This window comes from Thalassophryne amazonica, chromosome 1, assembly GCF_902500255.1.
Source record: "Thalassophryne amazonica chromosome 1, fThaAma1.1, whole genome shotgun sequence".
Taxonomy (NCBI): domain Eukaryota; kingdom Metazoa; phylum Chordata; class Actinopteri; order Batrachoidiformes; family Batrachoididae; genus Thalassophryne; species Thalassophryne amazonica.
The window spans coordinates 130,084,975-130,106,571 of NC_047103.1; the positions used below are offsets into that span (position 1 = coordinate 130,084,975).

The 21,597-nt window shown below is 45.7% G+C and overlaps 1 pseudogene; it reads left to right on the top strand.

The window, feature by feature from the left end:
• Window positions 1–839: 839 nt before the first annotated feature.
• LOC117514225 lies at window positions 840–20,254 on the top strand (annotated as a pseudogene).
• The last annotated feature ends 1,343 nt before the right edge of the window (window positions 20,255–21,597 follow it).

Consider the following 21,597-nt stretch of genomic DNA (forward strand, 5'->3'; position numbering starts at 1 on the left):
CGACCACCAAAACACCTCCACTTGATGTTTTGAACGAAACTAAAGGTCATCCTAGCTGTGTGTAGCCAAGCAATGCCATGCCCAAACATCATTCTGTAGATGCCACCATGTTGTACCAACAGAGAAGAGACATGGATGCATGTTCTCCATGATGTAATGTTGCACCAGTATAATATTGACCATCCAGTTGTATTCTGATGTTAAACACTATAATTCCAGAAATTATCTCTGCCAAACTTTCCCAGTTCAATGTTTATCCTACCATCTGTCCCTGGATCACAAGCTTCCTGTCAAACAGGAAGCAGCAGGTGAGGCTGAAGAACATCATCTCTGACACATGGACAATCAGCACTGGAGTCCCACAGGGACGTGTCCTCTCCCACTTCTCTTCTTTCCATGCCATCAACTTATTGAACAGATGACCACGGATACATTGCTTTCCCACCCATGCATGACACCTTGTTGCCATCTAGGAACCAAAGCGATGTGTTGGATGAGGCAACTTGTGTCTTCAGTGCATGCGCCCACACCTGAGACCATCATAACTCCACAAACAGGCAGACGAGACCTCAAAAAGGTCTTTTCTTAGGTTGTTAGCTGAGGATGCTATGAGAATGGAAAAGCACAGAATTAAGTATCGAAGTACTTCACTAATTATGATCTGCTTAAGTCCATGTTGTATCGGTTTGTCTAAAAATCCTTTTTATTTTGTACAAATACATTTCTCAAAGATGATGTGTGCACTTTTATTCTGAAAGGCCAAACTGGAGGACTGAAGAGTACAGTTGTAGTAGCTATTGGACCCACCCACTTCCCCCCACTCCCAACATGGTAGTTATGAAAGTGTGCATGTGATACGCTGGTGGGATGTCCCACACAGATCTCATTGGAGGTGCACTGTGAGAGCTGCTGCATTCAGGTATCGACTTCTTTCTGTGAAAAAAGAAGAACTACAGCAGAATGGTGAGTGTTTATTACCACTGACAAATCAACATCTGTTACCACATGACAAGGACTGTCACATCTGAAGTGTGCTCCTTACTCTTGACATCTTAAAATGTATTATTATTATTATTCTGGCAGTTTTACAAAAGTTCATACACTTACACTTGACTTATGGCTTCCTGCGTAATAACATTGAGCCATGTTGCCGTATGTAAACACACACATTGAACGCAGCAGCTTTTGAAACCGACAAACCCAAAAATCTAATCAGTGGAAATAGGTTAGCAGTCATGTGGCACTGGCTCCTGTAAAGGTGAACTGTTACCATACAGGGAGGTTTGATTGTTTGTAAGGTGGCTTAGTGGTTAGCACTGTTGCCTCACAGCAAGAAGGTCATGGGTTTGATTCCCACCTGTGGCCTTTCTGTGTGGAGTTTGCATGTTCTCTCCGTGTTTGCATGGGTTTCCTCCCACATTTAAGACATGCAGGTTAGGTGGTTGAAAACTTTAGAATTGTCCAGGTCTCCCTTGCAAAAGAGGTCTCGAGCTCAATGGGACTAACCTGGTTAAATAAATAAATAATGTTGTGGATGGGAATACTGATGTTCCTTTTGGCTTTATGCTCATAAACAGCTCAGCCTGTGCAGAATGTTTGACAGTAATGCACATATGCACAATACATGTTTTTGTCAGTAGAGGACACCACCACAAATTCAAGTGAGTTAAAAGTACAAAGTGAGGGATCAGGAAACAAACGGTATGTGAGATATTTCTGTTGTGACGTTGCTCTGTTGTGAAATTGGTGTGTTTGGCACATTGCAACATTTGCAACCAGTGCCAGCTGGTGGAACATTTCTAACACAAGTACGGCTGCACAATATTCAACAAGGTGTTGTAATCATCACAGTAAGATTCAATGCAAAATGTGTGGATGCAAAAGTACTTTTGACCAGACCTGTACTATTTGTAGAAAATGTAAAAAACTACAATAAAAGAGTCACTCAGAGACTGTAACACTTCCGTCTCATGCAACATATGTTTAACACTGATTCATGCTTATTCTCAGTGATAACACAGTACGTGGTTGTGTAGCCTTCACATACAATCAAGAGCTAAACAGTTATAATTTTGAGTTTGACCTTTCAAGGTCATCCAAGGTCAAAAGTCCAATAGAAAGGTGATGCATGCCTTTGTGTTAGTGTTTCTTAGTAACCATGGGTGTAGCTCTAACCAATTCTTCAAAATAGCCATGCAAAATGAGCTTTACCTTTCAAGGTCAAATATTATGTGACCACTTGAAACTAACTATATGTGCATCTTAAACATTTCCTGTAAATATCACCATACATAAATACTGGGCCAAAAAAATCTGACCTTGGCCCGTGACCTTGACTTTTTCTCAAAATCAAATCACCTTTTCTTTGCCTGATTCTCTTTTATTCCACCAAGTTTGGTCCAACCTGGATCAAATCTGTTGAAGGTACTTTATTCACAAACAGGCAAAGGGAAAGACACATACACAGGACTGAAACCCCCCCCCCCCCCCCCCCCCCCCACGCACACACACACACACACATGCTACCACTATGCAGGTCTAACAAACCCAATAACATACAGGAAAGACCACAATGGGAAAAAATATATATTTGAATCAAACATTTAATGCTGTTTTGAAGACCAAGTGGTATTTTGGACTTCTGCAGTTGAAAACTCCCACTTCCAAATTCAAAGCGTTCCAGCTCCCTGACACAAAACGTTATTAAGAAAAATAACTGCATGAGCTTTGGCACTGCTACTAGTAAATTAATATTCCTGAAGAAAAAAAAAACAACTTTATCTGGCTTTGAGCTGGGCCCTGTGACAGACTGGCATCCGGTCCATGGTGTACCCTGCCTCATGCCCCTGTGACTGCTGGGATAGGCTCCAGCAGTGCGGCGGCACAGGAAAAACACCTCCGTGTTGATAACCATTTGTAAAATCCAGGCGGCTTTTGATGGCTTTCAGTGGAGTGAGTATATGAGAAATGGTTTAACAGCAGGACATGTTCCAACTTGTCCTTAAGGCTTCCAACAGAGGTGTTTTTCCTGTGGCAGAGCGTCGCGGCGGCTGAAAGACGTGCGGACGGGTCCGCACGTCTTTCATTAAAAAAATCTCCTTTAACAGTGGAATATCCGGATAAAATGCTGAAACCGACTTCTTCTGAAACTTCTCTGTTCTCTCACGACGTCCTGGATCAATAGAACCTGAAATGTGGAGGTTTTCAGCTTGAACAGGCTGACGCCGCCGCCTGAGAGCGCTGTGCGACGTCTCGCACTGTGGGAAGTCCTTAAAGCGACAGAATCACCTCAAAATCTCTCATCAGCCGTTAAAATTTTCACTGAAAACCAGCTTAATTTTTCGAACCGTGTCCACTTTGATGTGTCTCACAGGTTTAGAAAAAATTTTGATCAAACAAAGCGCCAGTCTCTCAGCAACTTCTCAGACAAAGGAATTCCGACGAGGGGCTGGACAACTCCTCCCACAAGGAGTGCTCACAGGCGAATGACGTCACCGACAGGCGTGGGAAAACTCACGCATGCGCACGAGGGTTCAAGCATGTCTGACGTAAAAACATATGAATGAAATCCATATAGTTTTTGAAAAAATAAAAAGGACCGTTACTTTATTGATAGCCCTCGTAAATACATACAACAGGAGAACAGTTTTTTAACTAATGTTGATGCACCACAAAGCATCTTTTGGTCATCGTCCCTTGAGCTGGAGGATGACTGTCTTCCATCCTCGCTGGCTTTGGTGGTGAGTTGAGATATGGCTGATGACTTTGGCTGCACATATTTTACTGAAAGGGTTCTTGCTTTTCTTCTCACTCTTTTCTTCCTGGATTGTTCAAAGTGATCCACTCCTTGATGAATGAGGGGTTTCCAGGTCAACACCTTTTAACAAACACATTTAGCCTGAGGTAATAAAATAAATAATAATTATTCCAACTGTGAAAATTTGAATGACATGTAAGACATTTATTTTTCACCATCACAACATCACTACAGGAAGCAGATTGTTGCCGCAAAGTGTAAATTTCACAAGCTATGTGGCGAGAGCTGAAGTGTTGTAAGAGCAGCTCACTGCTTTTTACAGCTCGCAAATATCCCCAAGCCCCAACATATGAAACAAAACTACACATTTTTAATTTATTCTGTACTTTTTTGTCACCAAAACTACAAAAACTTTCAGTGGCATGAGTTTATAGTTGTGTCGGTGTAGTTTGAAGGTTTTTCTGTGATATTTGCTGCAGACTGGAGTCCAAACAGGTCAGTGGGGGAGAGGATAGCTGTGTGTGTGTGTGTGTGTGTAGGATGGATAAATGACACTTTGCTCAAAATAGCTCTCTGGTGAGCTGCCATTGCTGTATTTGGTTATGTCCATGTCACCGTTGCTCCACCTCTTTCGTTACCACCAGCTTTATAGGTGGGGAAGAGCACAGTCAAAGATCAAAATTTGGAACAAACAAACTTATTGCTCTGTGAAAACAAGAGCAATCAGAGATTTCTGATGTCCGCCAATCCAGACCCAGATTACCTCCAAAATTCCAAAATCAGTGGAGTCTTCCATGCCCTAATATGTATCTGTGGTGCAAATTTGGTAAGAATCCATGAAGCAGTTTTGGCGTAACCCTTCAAAGCCTATATAAAGTGAAACTTAATCCAGAATATAATATCCTTCTCTGCATTACTCCACTATGAAGCTAAGAGTGGTGATGCCAAATGCAAAATTTGAGCTGTGCACAATTTCTCCAATCACAGCCAGAGAAGCATATAAACTCTTCTGGGTTGTCTGGGTGTCTTGGTGGCTTTCCTCACTCTTCTCCTACTTGCAGTTGCTCAGTTTTTAGAACCAGCTACTCCATAAAGATTTACCATAGAGTGTCATACTGTTTGTATTTCTTCATAATTGATGTAAATAAAGTCCAAGACATATTCAGTGTCAGCTTTACCATCAGAGAGCCTCTACCCCAGTGGTGGGCACAGCTAACCAAAAAGTTAGTTTCAGTAACCATTAATCCGATAGCTGAAAAGTTATCTTTTATGACACCAAACCGATAAACTGCTAAAAAGTCTGTCTTTATTGCAGATAACCAATAACTTTTAGTATTGATTCGGACGCGGCCACATCAGATTACACTGTCGGCTTCTGATAAACCAGTTTCACTTTAAGTGCCGCAGGGGCTGCTGGGTAAATTCAAGGATCACAAACACAAAAAGAATGCACGAAAAATGAATGAATAAAAAATAAAACCCCAAACGCTGTCATCATCTTTCAAAAGCAGTAAAACACACTATTAGAAGTCACAGTTTATCTCTGTATGATATACACCGTCATTTACAAAATAAAAGCTGCTGCTTTTTTCCACACGCTTTGAACCATGCGGCTTAAACAACCAAAACTGTCCATTAATGCATTGACTGGCAGAGTACAAGACACGTAGTAAATATAAATTCTTACCTGTTAGTTTTAGTGGGATTCATGAAGAAAATAATCCACATAAAGCCTCCTGATTATCCAAAACGGTGTCTAAAATGGTGAAGAAAAGTCCCTCTGTAACACAGCTGTGCCATGAGATCTCCTCGCTCCCACCGAGTCTTGGCAATTAAATTATCCAGTCAGCCACAAAGAAATAAACTAAAATAATGTTAAAATTAGTCCGTTTTGTTTGTGTCGAGTGGATGGTAACAGTATAATGTCCAAAGTGAACCTGAACTACACTACCCACAATGCTCCCTGCGTCGACCAGCCAATCACGTCTTGCGTTTAATGATGACGTCATCAGCTAGCGACAGCCAGTCTGCCACAAACCACTGATCTACACACGACAGGGATTAAAATGTTTGATTTTAGGGTTTTCAAATGTTTTTGACCGTTAAACTTTGCTCACTTTACCAGCAAAAAAAAACAACACACAAAAAAAAAAATGTTAGTGGACTGAAAGTTATCTGAACTAAATTTATCAGAAGATAGTTGGTCCACTGATGGTTTCTAAACTTATCTGAAAAGCTAATCTGTTAACAAAAATGTTAAGGATTTTATATATATATATATATATGTTATCACTGTTAAACATTTGTACCTTCGGTGTTGTGCTGTTTGCACTTCACCCTGAGAATGTATGTGTTATTCAACCTTGTTTTAGCTTTGTCTTCTTTCTCATGAGAACGGTGTTGTGCTGTTTTGCACCTGTCTTAACCAAGCCTGAGAATTCAATTTTGTTTTAGCACTCTGGGGTCAATCTGAGCTGGGAATGAAGGACTGGATGTACTTATTGTTATAACATAACTTTGTTTTCGCAGCCTCTAACGACTGGGAGCAAGAGAACGTTTTGACTATTGTGATGTGGTGTTTAGTGTGAAGGAGTGTGGAAGACAGGACACTTCAGGCAGATGCAGAACAGCTGATACCTGCAACAGACGAACGAGATGTGCTGACCTGAAGTGTTCTTCCTTACAGCTGCACTTGACGTATGCGTTTATGTTATGGGAAGAAACTTGTCTTGCGTCATTACCCCCACCCTTAGGACAAGTTTCTTGTTTATGTGATGAGGGCGTCTCTTAATAAAAAGAGCGGAAAAGCAGGCCAGACTTTAGTGTAGCCTTGGTGTACAGCCTGGCCGCACTCCGCGCGTAATATTTGACTTTCTGTCTCACTGGTGTTTCTTGACTCTGTTTGTCTTGTTAAAGGTTTAAAAATGTTTGGAGGAGAAAATACCCAACAAAAAACATTAGCTTTGATAATTATCGGTTATCGAATTAGCTGAACAGTGCTCACCACTGCAACTACCACGAAAGACTCCAAGCTGTCATTGATGTTAAAGGGGGAAAATACATGGTATTAATAATAGGGGTATGTGAACTTTTGATCAGGGTCATTTGGGTAGTTTCTTTTGTCATTATGATTTTAAAAAGAGTAAACACATTTGTTTGACAATAAATGGCTTCTCCGAACCATTAACCATGAGTGAAAAAAAAGTTTTGTGTTATTCATATTCTTTGAACAATGAACAAAAAAATCTACAATTTTGCCAGGGTATGTGTGTGTGTAAGTAACACTTATTTCCAGATGGGTAACATGTGTTGGGAGCTGTACTGCTTGAAGGCTGCTCTGGGGAACATCCTGAAAAGTTGCTGGATCCCAAAAATGTTGCTGGACATTATAGTTGGTGTATACAAAGGTTCTGTGAGTGTTGTGAGGAATGGAAGTAGAACCCAGTGAATTCAGGCATTCATCAGGGATACAGGGCTGTGAAATGAAATTTGTGAAATCCGAGGAAAATTCGCAGGGGGTGGACCGGGGTCTAGGGCCTGTGGGGCCCCAGAAACCAAATTAATTTTGTATCTAATGGTACATTTTCAGCATCTCCTGGAAGAAAAAATCTCAAAAGAAGTGCATATTTAAATGATTCTAGATTCAGCCTTTCATTTAAACTGTCAATGATCATGTTGAAATAACAGAATATGACGTGGAAGTAGGACCTGGAATGATTTTCCTTTTAATTGTAAACCAAATTATGCATTAACTCAGAACAATTAAACTACATGAAATTCATGAAAACTGAAAAGACTGTTAAAGCATTTTAAAAACCACAGCTAAAATTTGTAGAATATTTTTTAAAATCATGGTAAAATATCAGTAACACACCTTATAGCAACAAAGTCACATATTGTTGTGTACATTCCTGTAAGTCCACTCAAAATCACAGTGTCTTTTTTCCATGAAATAAGTCCACATTAATAAAAACGTATTTACATTCTTGTGTAAATTCATGTAAATCCATTCAAAGCCATAATGTATTTTTCCAATGAAAGAAAGTCTACATTAATAATAAAAAATGTCACATAATCTTGTCTAAAATCCTGTTTGAACAGCACAATGTTTATTTTCCAGGGAGAGAAAATTCTTACCATGTTTCCTGATGGCACAGTTCGCTTTTCCCGTTTCTTTTATCTTTCAGGTGTGTTTATGAAGCCAGCGCCAAGTCCACGGATTCTTGTCCCTATCAAACTTTTTCAAACAGTCTTTCTTGCCATCTTCGCTCTGTCTCATGTCGCTCCGTGACACAGACATGCTGCAAAGTTCTTTTAAAAACTTGAGAGCTTTAAAAGTTTGCGATGTCCACATGCTACGTTTAGCTTCAGCGTCTTACGGGAGCCACACAGCGTCGCTGCAGCAACCAACCAGTCCCGCTTTAACACAACTGTCGTAACAGCTATGCTTTGAGTGGCATTTTTCCTCTGCGAAGTTCGGCGGAGCCGAGGACATGATTTGTATCTGTAACACACAGATCAGTGTCCGCGGACTTATCAAACTTGCACAATGTCATAAAAAAAGGACACACTTTGCGATAGGCATTTTAAAAACTCAGTGACGATCACAATTACAGAGTACAACACTACTCCCCCCACCGCCCCCAATGATGAAATCCATGGAATTCCTCAGATCCGCTTAGTTTTCACAGCCCTGGGGATATGTCCTGGCTCCTATTCAGTACAATGTTTGTGTTTTGTAGAGTTGTTGAGAACAGCAGCTTAAATGCTTTTGTTAGTGAGGAAAGGATCACTGACCTTAACTTTGTGGACGATGCTGTGATCTTTGCAGAATCACTAGATGACCTGATTACAACACTTGAGTAACTGAGTGAGGAGTCAGAGTATTGGACTTTGCAACCGTTGTGGATCAAGACTCGGATCCAGTCTTTCAGTGATGTTATGGACTTGGCCATCAGAAGAGTATCTGTGTGGAGTGAATATGTTGGACACGGAGACAGTTTTACTTATCTCTGCAGTGGACATGTATGCCTCTGGAACATTGGCATTTGAGGCCAAGAGATGCCTGGCAATAACTTCTGGAGTCATGACATTACTGGACATAGGTGTTTGGAGATTCCAACAATTTTGCAGGAGATATTATCATACAGGACCTGTATGATAAAACTACTCCAACGTACTCCTGCAACCGCTAATTTCAAACTATGCATAACTTCAAAACCGCACATAAGATAAAATCAATGATTACTCCGAATATCCTTCCCTACAAGAAACCAAAATACATTCAGGTCTATAGTGTATTGTATGAAAAACAAAATTTTCTGTTGTTCTGGTGCATTAAAATTAATGGACTATTAACCATTAATTAGATGCCCTTTTAATCTGGAGAATTCAACATGATACCATTCATTGTTTCTGAGTGAAGGAGTGGGCACATTTTTATATCTATCGATTCTTTCACTTGCTTCATTGCCTAAACTTTGCCAAATAATACAAAAATATTTACTCGTGAAAACTGACTTTTAAATTCAGAAAGGGAATAAACGTGTTTATATGAGTGCTGATCCAAACATATCAATTATATTTGGAAGACTTTAGAAAATTTGAAGATGTAATGTAAAATGGTCAAGATCAGTTTTGGAGGACTTTTATTAGTACAGTATAATACAATATAATGGTAATATAATTTTTTAAAATTACAACACAGCTCCAAGTTGAGCTACAATTATGAAAATGGGATCTTAAGCCTCGATAGGTTATGAATCAGAGCTGGTTTAAAGTCATTTTCAACCTGTATAAATCACAAAAGTTAATTTTTCTTTCACAGCGGGAGTGCATTTCTATCCACGTGGGCCAGGCAGGCATCCAGATGGGCAACACCTGCTGGGAGCTGTACTGCTTAGAGCACAGCATCCAACCTGATGGATACATGTCCAGTGAAAAAAATAAAGGAGGTTATGACGACTCTTTCACCACCTTCTTCAGTGAGACCAGCGCCAGGAAGTATGTTCCCCGAGCCATCTTCATTGATTTGGAGCCCAGTGTTATTGGTAAGTTTGACAATATCCTGGTCAAACATCTGGGAACACTGCTGCAAAAAAAAAAAAAAAAAGTCCAAGATGGACAGGCACCTGAGAAGTAGTATTTCAGGGGTAGGTTGGGTCAACAGTATTGTATATGGAACTGTTTTTAATGTTTCAACAACAGTCGGGCAAATCAACTGGAACATTTGGAAGGATTTGTTTATCATCAATTGATGTACTGAGGCCCCATTTAGCAAAGCTCATAATGTGTTCCTTTTAACATGGACTCCAGAATAATGTTTGAAACATTTCACAATATACTGTGTGTATATGCATTGCAAGTTAGCCACAAGTGGCAGCTTTCAGTGCTGATAAGTGAAGCCAACGTGGAAGTGACCAGCTGTTGTAAAGCTGACCACTGTAGGCATTCTGATTATTTTATTTCAATTATCTGACATTATATGGTTAAGTGGTTAAATATACTAACAGAAGTCAGTACTTAAGTATGTCTGTTGTTATATTTTTATTATTTATTTTGTATGTTGACACCATTTGCACTAATTGTAGGTACTGATAGTCTCATGAGAGTAGCTCTACTGATGATACCACAGTTACCGCTGTGATGTCGGAGATTTAACATAGGGGTCTATTAGTGCAGCAGATAACACAATATTTACAGAGGAATCCATCAAATGGTGATACAAGCACCAAATTTGGCAACAGTACACCTTAGATATTACTCTTTTGAAAAAAACGACAGGCCACTTGACTTTTCAATAGGCGGCCATGTAGGGGTCAATTGAAGAATTACATAGGGGTCAAAATATAAAAATGCTCCAATCATATTGAAAATTATACCACATTATTTGTCTGATTGTGAAGATTCCAAAAAGGTATAGTTTGGACTATCTATGACTTAATTCTATAGAGTTATGGGATAAACACAACAAGAATGGTGACACAAAGTTCAGTTTCAGTTTGTCCAGGGGTCAAAAGTTAGAGTTGCTCCAATTTTGTTCAAAGGTGATGCAAATTATTGGTTGAGTTAATAGGGTTTCAAAAAGTAATAGTTTGCACCATGTATCATGCTTAGTTATCACGTTATGGGGTAACATATGTCACATGTCATAGAATTCAATGGCTGTCAACATTATTTAACCTTTACTTTAGAGACCAAGCATTCAACACAGTCAAAACAATTCCATTTATTAATCCAAGTAGCTCATTCAACAATTTGCACCATTTTTTTTTACTAAAGCTGGAGCAACTTTAACTTTTGGCCCCTGTACAAACTGAAATTGACCTTTGTCACCATTCTTAAGGTTTTTACACCATATCTCCATAACATTCAGTCATAGATAGCCCAAACTGTACCTTTTTGGAATCTTTATGATCAGACAAATAATATGGCATAGTTTTCTATATGATTGGAGCATTTTTATATTTTAACCCCTATGTAATTCTTCAATTGACCCCTACGTGGCCACCTATTGAAAATTCAAGTGGCCCGTCGGTTTTTTCAAAAGAGCAATGTCTAAGGAGAATTTGTGCTGGATTTGGTGCTTGTATTACTATGTGAAGTATTGTTTCAGTTATTTGCTGCACTATATGAGGAGTGACTTGCTTTTGGAACCAGCCTCAAGTGGCCACTCAATGAACTACAAGTTTTTGCATTTCCATATTGGCATTTCTAACCATTGGTGGTGGTCACTTGAATATCAAGAGAAAGTATAAAGCTTGAAGATCGTGGGTCCAAAGATTGACTCTTGTGGCACCCGTGATCAACATTTATTATCTGTAGAGGTAAATAATTAATCCCAGGACCACATAGGCAGACTGAGCTTTGAAGCCTATGGATTAAGGACTGAGTTGAATGAAGCAGAAGTCAATCAATCAATCAATCAATTTTTTTATATAGCGCCAAATCACAACAAACAGTTGCCCCAAGGCGCTTTATATTGTAAGGCAAGGCCATACAATAATTATGTAAAACCCCAACAGTCAAAACGACCCCCTGTGAGCAAGCACTTGGCTACAGTGGGAAGGAAAAACTCCCTTTTAACAGGAAGAAACCTCCAGCAGAACCAGGCTCAGGGAGGGGCAGTCTTCTGCTGGGACTGGTTGGGGCTGAGGGAGAGAACCAGGAAAAAGACATGCTGTGGAGGGGAGCAGAGATCGATCACTAATGATTAAATGCAGAGTGGTGCATACAGTGTTGTGTGGGCCGCTGAAGAGGAGGTACTGCTGGCCCACCACCACTAGAGGGCGCCCTGCCTGGAGTGCGGGCTCCAGGCACCGGAGGGCGCTGCCGCCTTACAGGAGCAGCCAGGATGACAGCTGTCACCCATCACTGGAGACAGCTGATCCCAATCAACAAGGAGGTATATCAGCAGGACGGCATCTCCACCTCATTTGCCGAGATATCGCCTTACCAAAGAGGTAACAATCTCAGCCTACACATACGTGTGACTTTAATTGTATTCTTGTTGATTATCTGTAGGACAGCTGACTACCAGACAGCATTTGGATAAGTACTCACCTTCCTACACTTCTTGATTGTTGTTGACGAGAGGTGGAGGTGGACTCTCCACCCTCCGTGTTGCTGGGTGCAGCCGCATCCACACCTGACTGTTTCTGTTTCTTGCCAGCAGTACCGGATCAGACGAGCGGAGGCAGTGGCCACCTGGGAATTCGGGACTTGGCGGCTCCAGTATTCCCGGGGTTCGGTGGCAGAGGAAATCGGGTTGGTTCCGGTTCGACTTGGACAGACGTCTCCTATCGTCGAGCCTGCCCACACGACACCGTTGTAATTAAACTCAGTCTCAATATTGTAATCGGTTGTATTTGTTGTGCCTGTTTCACAACAGTAAAAACAGTGTTATTTGACTCCTCCATTGTCCGTTCATTTGCGCCCCCTGTTGTGGGTCCGTGTTCCTACACTTTCACAACAGGATATCTCGGCCAACGTCATGGATCCCGAGGGGCGTCAACCGGCTGTTGAACGGCCAATGGAAGACCAGGACGCGCAGGCGTCCTCGGGAGGGGTGATCGGTGAGTTGCAGCGGATCCTCGCCGCTTTCACGACTCGGATGGATTTAATGACTGAGCAGAACGTCCTCCTGAACCGCAGGGTGGAGGCTCTCGCCGCACAAGTGGAAGCGCGCCCCCTGGGCGCCGCTGCGGCTCTCCCTCCCGTCGACCCTGTGCGTAACAGCGATGTTCCACTGGTCGTCCAACGACCTCCCCACCTTCCCCTGAAGCTTACATAAGCCCCCCAGAGCCGTACGGAGGCTGTGTGGAGACGTGCGCAGATTTTCTTATGCAGTGCTCGCTCGTCTTCGCACAGCGTCCAGTCATGTACGCGACCGATGCTAGCAAGGTAGCTTATGTAATAAACCTGCTTCGCGGTGAGGCACGCGCTTGGGCTACAGCGCTCTGGGAGCAGAATTCACGGCTCCTTCTGACATATGATGGGTTTGTAAGGGAGCTCAGAACCGTGTTCGATCACCCTAATAGAGGCGAAACCGCTTCAACCGTGCTACTGTCAATGAGACAGGGGCGTCGGAGCACAGCTGCCTATGCAGTCGACTTCCGCATCGCGGCTGCGAGGTCCGGCTGGAATAGCACTGCGCTCCGCGCCGCCTTTGTAAACGGACTGTCATTTGTTCTTAAGGAGCACCTGGTGGCTAAGGACGAACCGCGGGATTTAGATGGGCTCATCGATCTTGTCATACGGTTAGACAACCGGTTAGAAGAACGTCGGCGGGAACGAGACGAAGGGCGTGGCCGGGCACGCGCCGTCCCTCTCCCTTCCGGTTCCGACCGCGCTCCGCCTTCCCCACGCTCCACGGCCCCTGCGCTCCGTGGGACCACAGCTCCCCCTACTGACGAAGCTATAGACACGAGTAGGGCAACATTTAGGGCACCGGATGCACAGAGGAGACGGGCCCACGGAGCTTGTTTTGTTTGTGGTGCCATAGAGCACCATATGAGAGACTGCCCCGAGCGGTTAAACTCCAACGCCCGCCCCTAGAGACTGGGCTAGGGGTGGGCCGAGACATTCACGTGGGACACACCCACATTGCCACACGACTCCCAGTCACGATCCTTTATGAGGACTCAACGCTGAAGGCCCCAGCACTGGTGGACACGGGCTCTGAGGGGAATCTGTTGGACAGCAGATGGGCCAGGGAGATAGGGCTCCCTCTGGTGGCGCTTACCTCGCCTGTTCAGGTTCGGGCACTAGATGGCTCCCTACTCCCTCCGATCACGCATAAGACACCTCCTGTAACTCTGGTGGTGTCAGGAAATCACCGGGAGGTGATCGAGTTTTTTGTGACCCAGGCCACCTCCCGTGTGGTTTTAGGATTTCCCTGGATGTTGAAGCACAATCCCCGGATTGATTGGCCGTCCGGGGTAGTGGTGCAGTGGAGCGAGACCTGCCATCGGGTGTGTCTAGGTTCCTCGGTTCCTCCCGGCTCCCAAGCTAAGGAGGAGGTCAGAGTCCCGCCCAGTCTGGGGACGGTGCCGGTGGAGTACCACGACCTTGTTGACGTGTTCAGCAAGGATCTGGCTCTCTCTCTTCCCCCCCACCGTCCGTATGATTGTGCCATCGATTTGGTTCCGGGCAGTGAGTTCCCGTCCAGTAGGCTGTACAACCTCTCACGGCCTGAACGCGAATCAATGGAGACCTACATCCGGGACTCGTTAGCTTCCGGGTTGATCCGGAATTCCACCTCCCCGATGGGCGCAGGTTTCTTTTTTGTGGGCAAGAAAGACGGCGGACTTCGTCCATGCATTGATTATAGGGGGCTGAACGAGATCACGGTTCGCAACCGATACCCGTTACCCCTGTTGGATTCAGTGTTCACACCCCTGTATGGAGCCCAAATTTTCACCAAGCTTGATCTTAGAAATGCGTATCACCTGGTTCGGATCCGGAAGGGAGACGAGTGGAAGACGGCATTTAACACCCCCTTAGGTCACTTTGAGTACCTGGTCATGCCGTTCGGTCTCACAAACGCTCCCGCAACATTCCAAGCGTTGGTTAATGATGTCTTGCGGGATTTCCTGCACCGGTTCGTCTTCATATATCTAGACGATATACTCATCTTTTCTCCGGACCCTGAGACCCATGTCCAGCATGTACGTCAGGTCCTGCAGCGGTTGTTGGAGAACCGGCTGTTTGTGAAGGGCGAGAAGTGTGAGTTCCACCGCACGTCTTTGTCCTTCTTGGGGTTCATTATCTCCTCCAACTCCGTCGCTCCTGATCCGGCCAAGGTTACGGCGGTGAGAGACTGGCCCCAACCCACAAGCCGTAGGAAGTTGCAACAGTTCCTAGGCTTTGCTAATTTCTACAGGAGGTTCATTAAGGGCTATAGTCAGGTAGTTAGCCCCCTGACAGCCCTGACCTCACCAAAAGTCCCCTTCACCTGGTCGGGTCGTTGCGAAGCCGCGTTCAAGGAGTTGAAACGGCACTTCTCGTCTGCACCTGTTTTGGTGCAGCCCGATCCTAGTCGCCAGTTAGTGGTTGAAGTGGACGCCTCGGACTCAGGGATAGGAGCCGTGCTGTCCCAGAGCGGGAAGACCGATAAGGTCCTTCACCCGTGTGCCTATTTTTCCCGCAGGTTGACCCCAGCCGAACGGAACTATGACGTCGGCAATCGAGAGCTTCTTGCGGTGAAAGAGGCTCTTGAGGAGTGGAGACATCTGTTGGAGGGAACGTCCGTGCCATTCACGGTTTTCACTGACCACCGGAACCTGGAGTATATCAGGACCGCCAAGCGGCTGAATCCCAGGCAAGCCCGCTGGTCACTGTTCTTCGGCCGTTTTGACTTCCGGATCACCTACCGTCCCGGGACCAAAAATCAGAGATCGGATGCTTTGTTCCGGGTACACGAAGATGAGGTCAAAACGGAGTCGTCGGATCCCCCGGATCCCATCATCCCGGAGTCCGCTATCGTGGCCGCCCTCACCTGGGACGTGGAGAAGACCGTCCGGGAGGCCCTGACACGAGACCCGGACCCCGGAACCGGACCGAAGAACAAACTCTACGTCCCACCAGGAGCTAGGGCTGCAGTCCTGGACTTCTGTCACGGTTCTAAGCTCTCCTGCCATCCTGGGGTGCGTAGGACCATGGCAGTCGTCCGGCAGCGCTTCTGGTGGGCGTCCTTAGAGGCCGACGTCCGGGGTTACATCCAGGCCTGTACCACCTGTGCCAGGGGCAAGACCGATCACCGCAAAACCTCGGGTTTGCTACAGCCGCTGCCCGTTCCTCATCGCCCCTGGTCCCACATCGGCCTGGATTTTGTCACGGGTCTCCCGCCGTCCCAGGGAAACACCGTCATCCTCACGATAGTGGACCGATTCTCCAAGGCGGCCCACTTCGTGGCCCTCCCGAAGCTACCAACGGCCCAGGAGACAGCGGACCTCCTAGTCCACCACGTCGTCCGTCTGCATGGGATACCATCAGACATCGTCTCCGATCGCGGTCCCCAGTTCTCCTCGCATGTTTGGAGGAGCTTTTGCCGGGAACTGGGGGCCACGGTCAGTCTCTCGTCCGGGTATCACCCCCAGACCAACGGACAAGCAGAACGGGCCAACCAGGAGATGGAGCAGACCCTACGCTGTGTGACAGCCGCGCACCCGACGGCCTGGAGTACCCACCTGGCCTGGATCGAGTACGCCCACAACAGTCAAGTATCATCAGCCACCGGCCTCTCCCCTTTCGAGGTGTGCTTGGGGTATCAACCCCCGTTGTTTCCGGTGGTTGAGGGGGAGGTCGGTGTGCCCTCGGTCCAGGCCCACCTACGGAAGTGCCGTCGGGTGTGGCGTGCCGCCCGTTCTGCTTTGTTAAGGGCCCGGACGAGGGCGAAGAACCATGCAGACCGGCGGCGGGTCCCGGCTCCCACGTATCGTCCTGGGCAGGAAGTGTGGTTGTCCACCAAGGACATTCCCCTACAAGTGGACTCCCCAAAACTGCAAGAACGATACATCGGTCCGTACAAGATACTCAAGGTCATCAATCCCGCCGCAGTGAGGCTCCAGCTTCCGGCCTCACTGCGGATTCATCCAGTATTCCACGTCTCTAGGATTAAACCTCATCACACCTCACCCCTCTGCACTCCGGGTCCGGCGCCACCTCCTGCCCGGATCATCGACGGAGAGCCGGCTTGGACCGTGCGCCGGCTCCTCGACGTCCGACGGATGGGCCAGGGTTTTCAGTATCTGGTGGACTGGGAGGGGTACGGCCCCGAAGAACGCTCCTGGGTGAAGAAGGGCTTCATCCTGGACCCGGCCCTCCTGGCCGACTTCTACCGTCGCCACCCTGACAAACCCGGTCGTGCGCCAGGAGGCGCCCGTTGAGGGGGGGGGTCCTGTTGTGTGGGCCGCTGAAGAGGAGGTACTGCTGGCCCACCACCACTAGAGGGCGCCCTGCCTGGAGTGCGGGCTCCAGGCACCGGAGGGCGCTGCCGCCTTACAGGAGCAGCCAGGATGACAGCTGTCACCCATCACTGGAGACAGCTGATCCCAATCAACAAGGAGGTATATCAGCAGGACGGCATCTCCACCTCATTTGCTGAGATATCGCCTTACCAAAGAGGTAACAATCTCAGCCTACACATACGTGTGACTTTAATTGTATTCTTGTTGATTATCTGTAGGACAGCTGACTACCAGACAGCATTGGATAAGTACTCACCTTCCTACACTTCTTGATTGTTGTTGACGAGAGGTGGAGGTGGACTCTCCACCCTCCGTGTTGCTGGGTGCAGCCGCATCCACACCTGACTGTTTCTGTTTCTTGCCAGCAGTACCGGATCCGACGAGCGGAGGCAGTGGCCACCTGGGAATTCGGGACTTGGCGGCTCCAGTATTCCCGGGGTTCGGTGGCAGAGGAAATCGGGTTGGTTCCGGTTCGACTTGGACAGACGTCTCCTATCGTCGAGCCTGCCCACACGACACCGTTGTAATTAAACTCAGTCTCAATATTGTAATCGGTTGTATTTGTTGTGCCTGTTTCACAACAGTAAAAACAGTGTTATTTGACTCCTCCATTGTCCGTTCATTTGCGCCCCCTGTTGTGGGTCCGTGTTCCTACACTTTCACAACATACAGAGCAAAAAGAGAAAGAAACAGTGCATCATGGGAACCCCCCAGCAGTCTACGTCTATAGCAGCATAACTAAGGGATGGTTCAGGGTCACCCGATCCAGCCCTAACTATAAGCTTTAGCAAAAAGGAAAGTTTAAGCCTAATCTTAAAAGTAGAGAGGGTGTCTGTCTCCCTGATCTGAATTGGGAGCTGGTTCCACAGGAGAGGAGCCTGAAAGCTGAAGGCTCTGCCTCCCATTCTACTCTTACAAACCTAGGAACTACAAGTAAGCCTGCAGTCTGAGAGCGAAGCACTCTATTGGGGTGATATGGTACTACGAGGTCCCTAAGATAAGATGGGACCTGATTATTCAAAACCTTATAAGTAAGAAGAAGAATTTTAAATTCTATTCTAGAATTAACAGGAAGCCAATGAAGAGAGGCCAATATGGGTGAGATATGCTCTCTCCTTCTAGTCCCCGTCAGTACTCTAGCTGCAGCATTTTGAATTAACTGAAGGCTTTTTAGGGAACTTTTAGGACAACCTGATAATAATGAATTACAATAGTCCAGCCTAGAGGAAATAAATGCATGAATTAATTTTTCAGCATCACTCTGAGACAAGACCTTTCTGATTTTAGAGATATTGCATAAATGCAAAAAAGCAGTCCTACATATTTGTTTAATATGCGCTTTGAATGACATATCCTGATCAAAAATGACTCCAAGATTTCTCACAGTATTACTAGAGGTCAGGGTAATGCCATCCAGAGTAAGGATCTGGTTAGACACCATGTTTCTAAGATTTGTGGGGCCAAGTGCAATAACTTCAGTTTATCTGAGTTTAAAAGCAGGAAATTAGAGGTCATCCATGTCTTTATGTCTGTAAGACAATCCTGCAGTTTAGCTAATTGGTGTGTGTCCTCTGGTGTGTGTCATAAAATGTTCAGAAATAAAAGTGGTACAACAAAGTGTACCACTTCCCTAAATATTATTAATATTGATTACTTGATGTTTGAAACAGACATTTGTCTCCCTTTCAGATGAGGTCCGTACAGGTGCATACCGTCAGCTTTTCCACCCTGAGCAGCTGATATCAGGAAAAGAGGATGCAGCCAATAACTATGCCCGTGGTCACTACACTATTGGAAGAGAACACATTGACTCTGTACTTGACAGAATACGCAAACTGGTAAGGGGAGGTGGTATAAATATTGATTGCAAAATGTTGTTCCATTACACAGTAATAAACCTAATAAGTCTTTATCTTTCAGTCTGACCACTGCACAGGCCTCCAAGGATTCCTGGTCTTCCACTCTTTTGGAGGAGGGACCGGCTCTGGCTTTACATCTTTACTGATGGAACGACTATCAGTAGATTATGGCAAGAAATCAAAGTTGGAGTTTGCCATCTATCCGGCTCCTCAAGTGTCCACAGCTGTGGTGGAGCCATATAATTCTATCTTAACCACTCACACCACCCTGGAGCACACTGACTGCGCCTTCATGGTGGACAATGAAGCCATATATGATATCTGTCGCAGAAACTTGGACATCGGGCATCCATCTTACACCAACCTGAATCGCCTCATCAGCCAAATAGTTTCCTCCATCACTGCCTCTTTGCGCTTTGATGGTGCCTTGAATGTAGACCTGACAGAGTTCCAAACCAATTTGGTGCCCTACCCACGAATCCACTTCCCTCTGGCCACCTATGCTCCAGTTATCTCAGCCCAGAAAGCCTACCATGAGCAGCTCACTGTGGCTGAAATCACCAACTCATGTTTTGAACCGGCCAATCAGATGGTGAAATGTGATCCTCGCCATGGGAAGTACATGGCCTGCTGCCTCCTGTACCGTGGCGATGTGGTGCCCAAGATGTGAATGTAGCCATCAGCAACATCAAATGAAGCGCAGCATACAATTTGTGGACTGGTGTCCCACAGGCTTCAAGGTGGGCATCAATTACCAGCCGCCCACTGTGGTTCCTGGAGGAGACCTTGCCAAGGTGCAGAGGGCTGTGTGCATGCTGAGTAACACCACTGCCATCGCTGAGGCCTGGGCTCGACTTGACCACAAGTTTGACCTGATGTATGCCAAGAGGGCCTTTGTCCACTGGTACGTTGGAGAGGGAATGGAAGAGGGTGAGTTCTCTGAAGCTAGAGAAGACATGGCTGCCCTGGAGAAGGATTATGAAGAGGTTGGCATTGATTCATATGAAGATGAAGATGGAGAGGAGTATTAGGCTACACATAATCTCTGCCACTGCTAGGCAATGAGTTGTCAAATTAAATTTGAGCCAGGGTTTACCTGAAAAATGAAGCTATAAGCACAGAATATTTTTCGTCCTTTTCTAAATAAAGCTGTTGTCACAATTCTTCAATTTTAAGTTTCACTGTTCTATTCTGCTGCACTCACAAAATACATATGTCGAGCCCTCTCACCATAAAATTAATTTAATCAGGATATGTTTCCCAATCATTCACTCCATTCATATTGCAAGCCTTAATGTTCAATTCTGATCTACTGCTCTCTCCCTATCTCAGTCCACACTGTATACCAGACTGGAACTGAACTCGGTCACAGTCATGCTGCCTTTCAGCTAAGCTGTTCTTTCCACATCATTTGTCTTTGATATTGACTTATTATTCCACACACACATATTCTGTGATTGCTTTTTTGGATATTTACCTTGTACATTCAGTTTAGGCTTTAGTGTGTGTGTGTGTGTGTGTGTGTGCGCACATGTTTTTTTCTTGTCTTTCTTTGGCTGTGATGTGGTCTGTTCCATTTTACTGAAAGCACAGCTGCTGTCAAATGTTTTGTCAACTCACTCACTCACTCATCATCAACCACTTATCCCAGATCGGGTCACGGAGGCAAAGCTCCAGCAGGGGACCTCCAGACTTCCCTTTCTCGGGCCACATTGACCACCTCTGACTGGGGAATCCCGAGGCATTCCCAGGCCATATGGAGATATAATCTCTACACCTAGTCCTGGGTCTTCCCTGGGGTCTCCTCTCAGATGGACGTGCCTGGAACACCTTACTAGGAGGGCGCCCAGGGGGTATCCTTACCAGATGCCCAGAACCACCTCAGCTGGATCCTTTCAATGCGAAGGAGCAGTGGCTGTACTCCGAGCTCCCCACGCATGCCCGAACTTCTCCCCCTATCTTTAAAGGAGACACCAGCCACCCTTCTAACGGAAGCCCCCTTCTCGTCACAACAGTACGGTAGAGCAAATGCAACACTGCCCCTGCTGTGCTGATTCATCCAGCCATCCACACTCCATTGCCCCCTCACTTGTGAACAGACCCGAGGTACTTGAACTCCTTCATGTGGGGCAAACCACATTCCCTACCCGGAGTAGGCAATCCTTCGGTTTCCTGCTGAGAACCATGGTCTCAGATTTAGAGGTGCTGATCCACATCCCAGCCGCTTCACACTCACCTGTGAATCGATCCAGTGAGTGTTGGAGGTCACAGGCTGATGAAGCAAACAGGACCACATCATGTGCAAAAAAGCAGTGATGAGACCCTGAGCCCACCAAACTGGAAACCCTCCTCCCCCAGACTACGCCTCGATATTCTTTCCATGAATATCACAAACAGGATTGGTGACAAGGTGCAGCCCTGGCGGAGGCCAACCCCCACCAGAAACGAGTCCGACTTATTGCCGAGCACCTGAACACAACTCTCGCTTTGTGAGTACAGAGACTGGATGGCC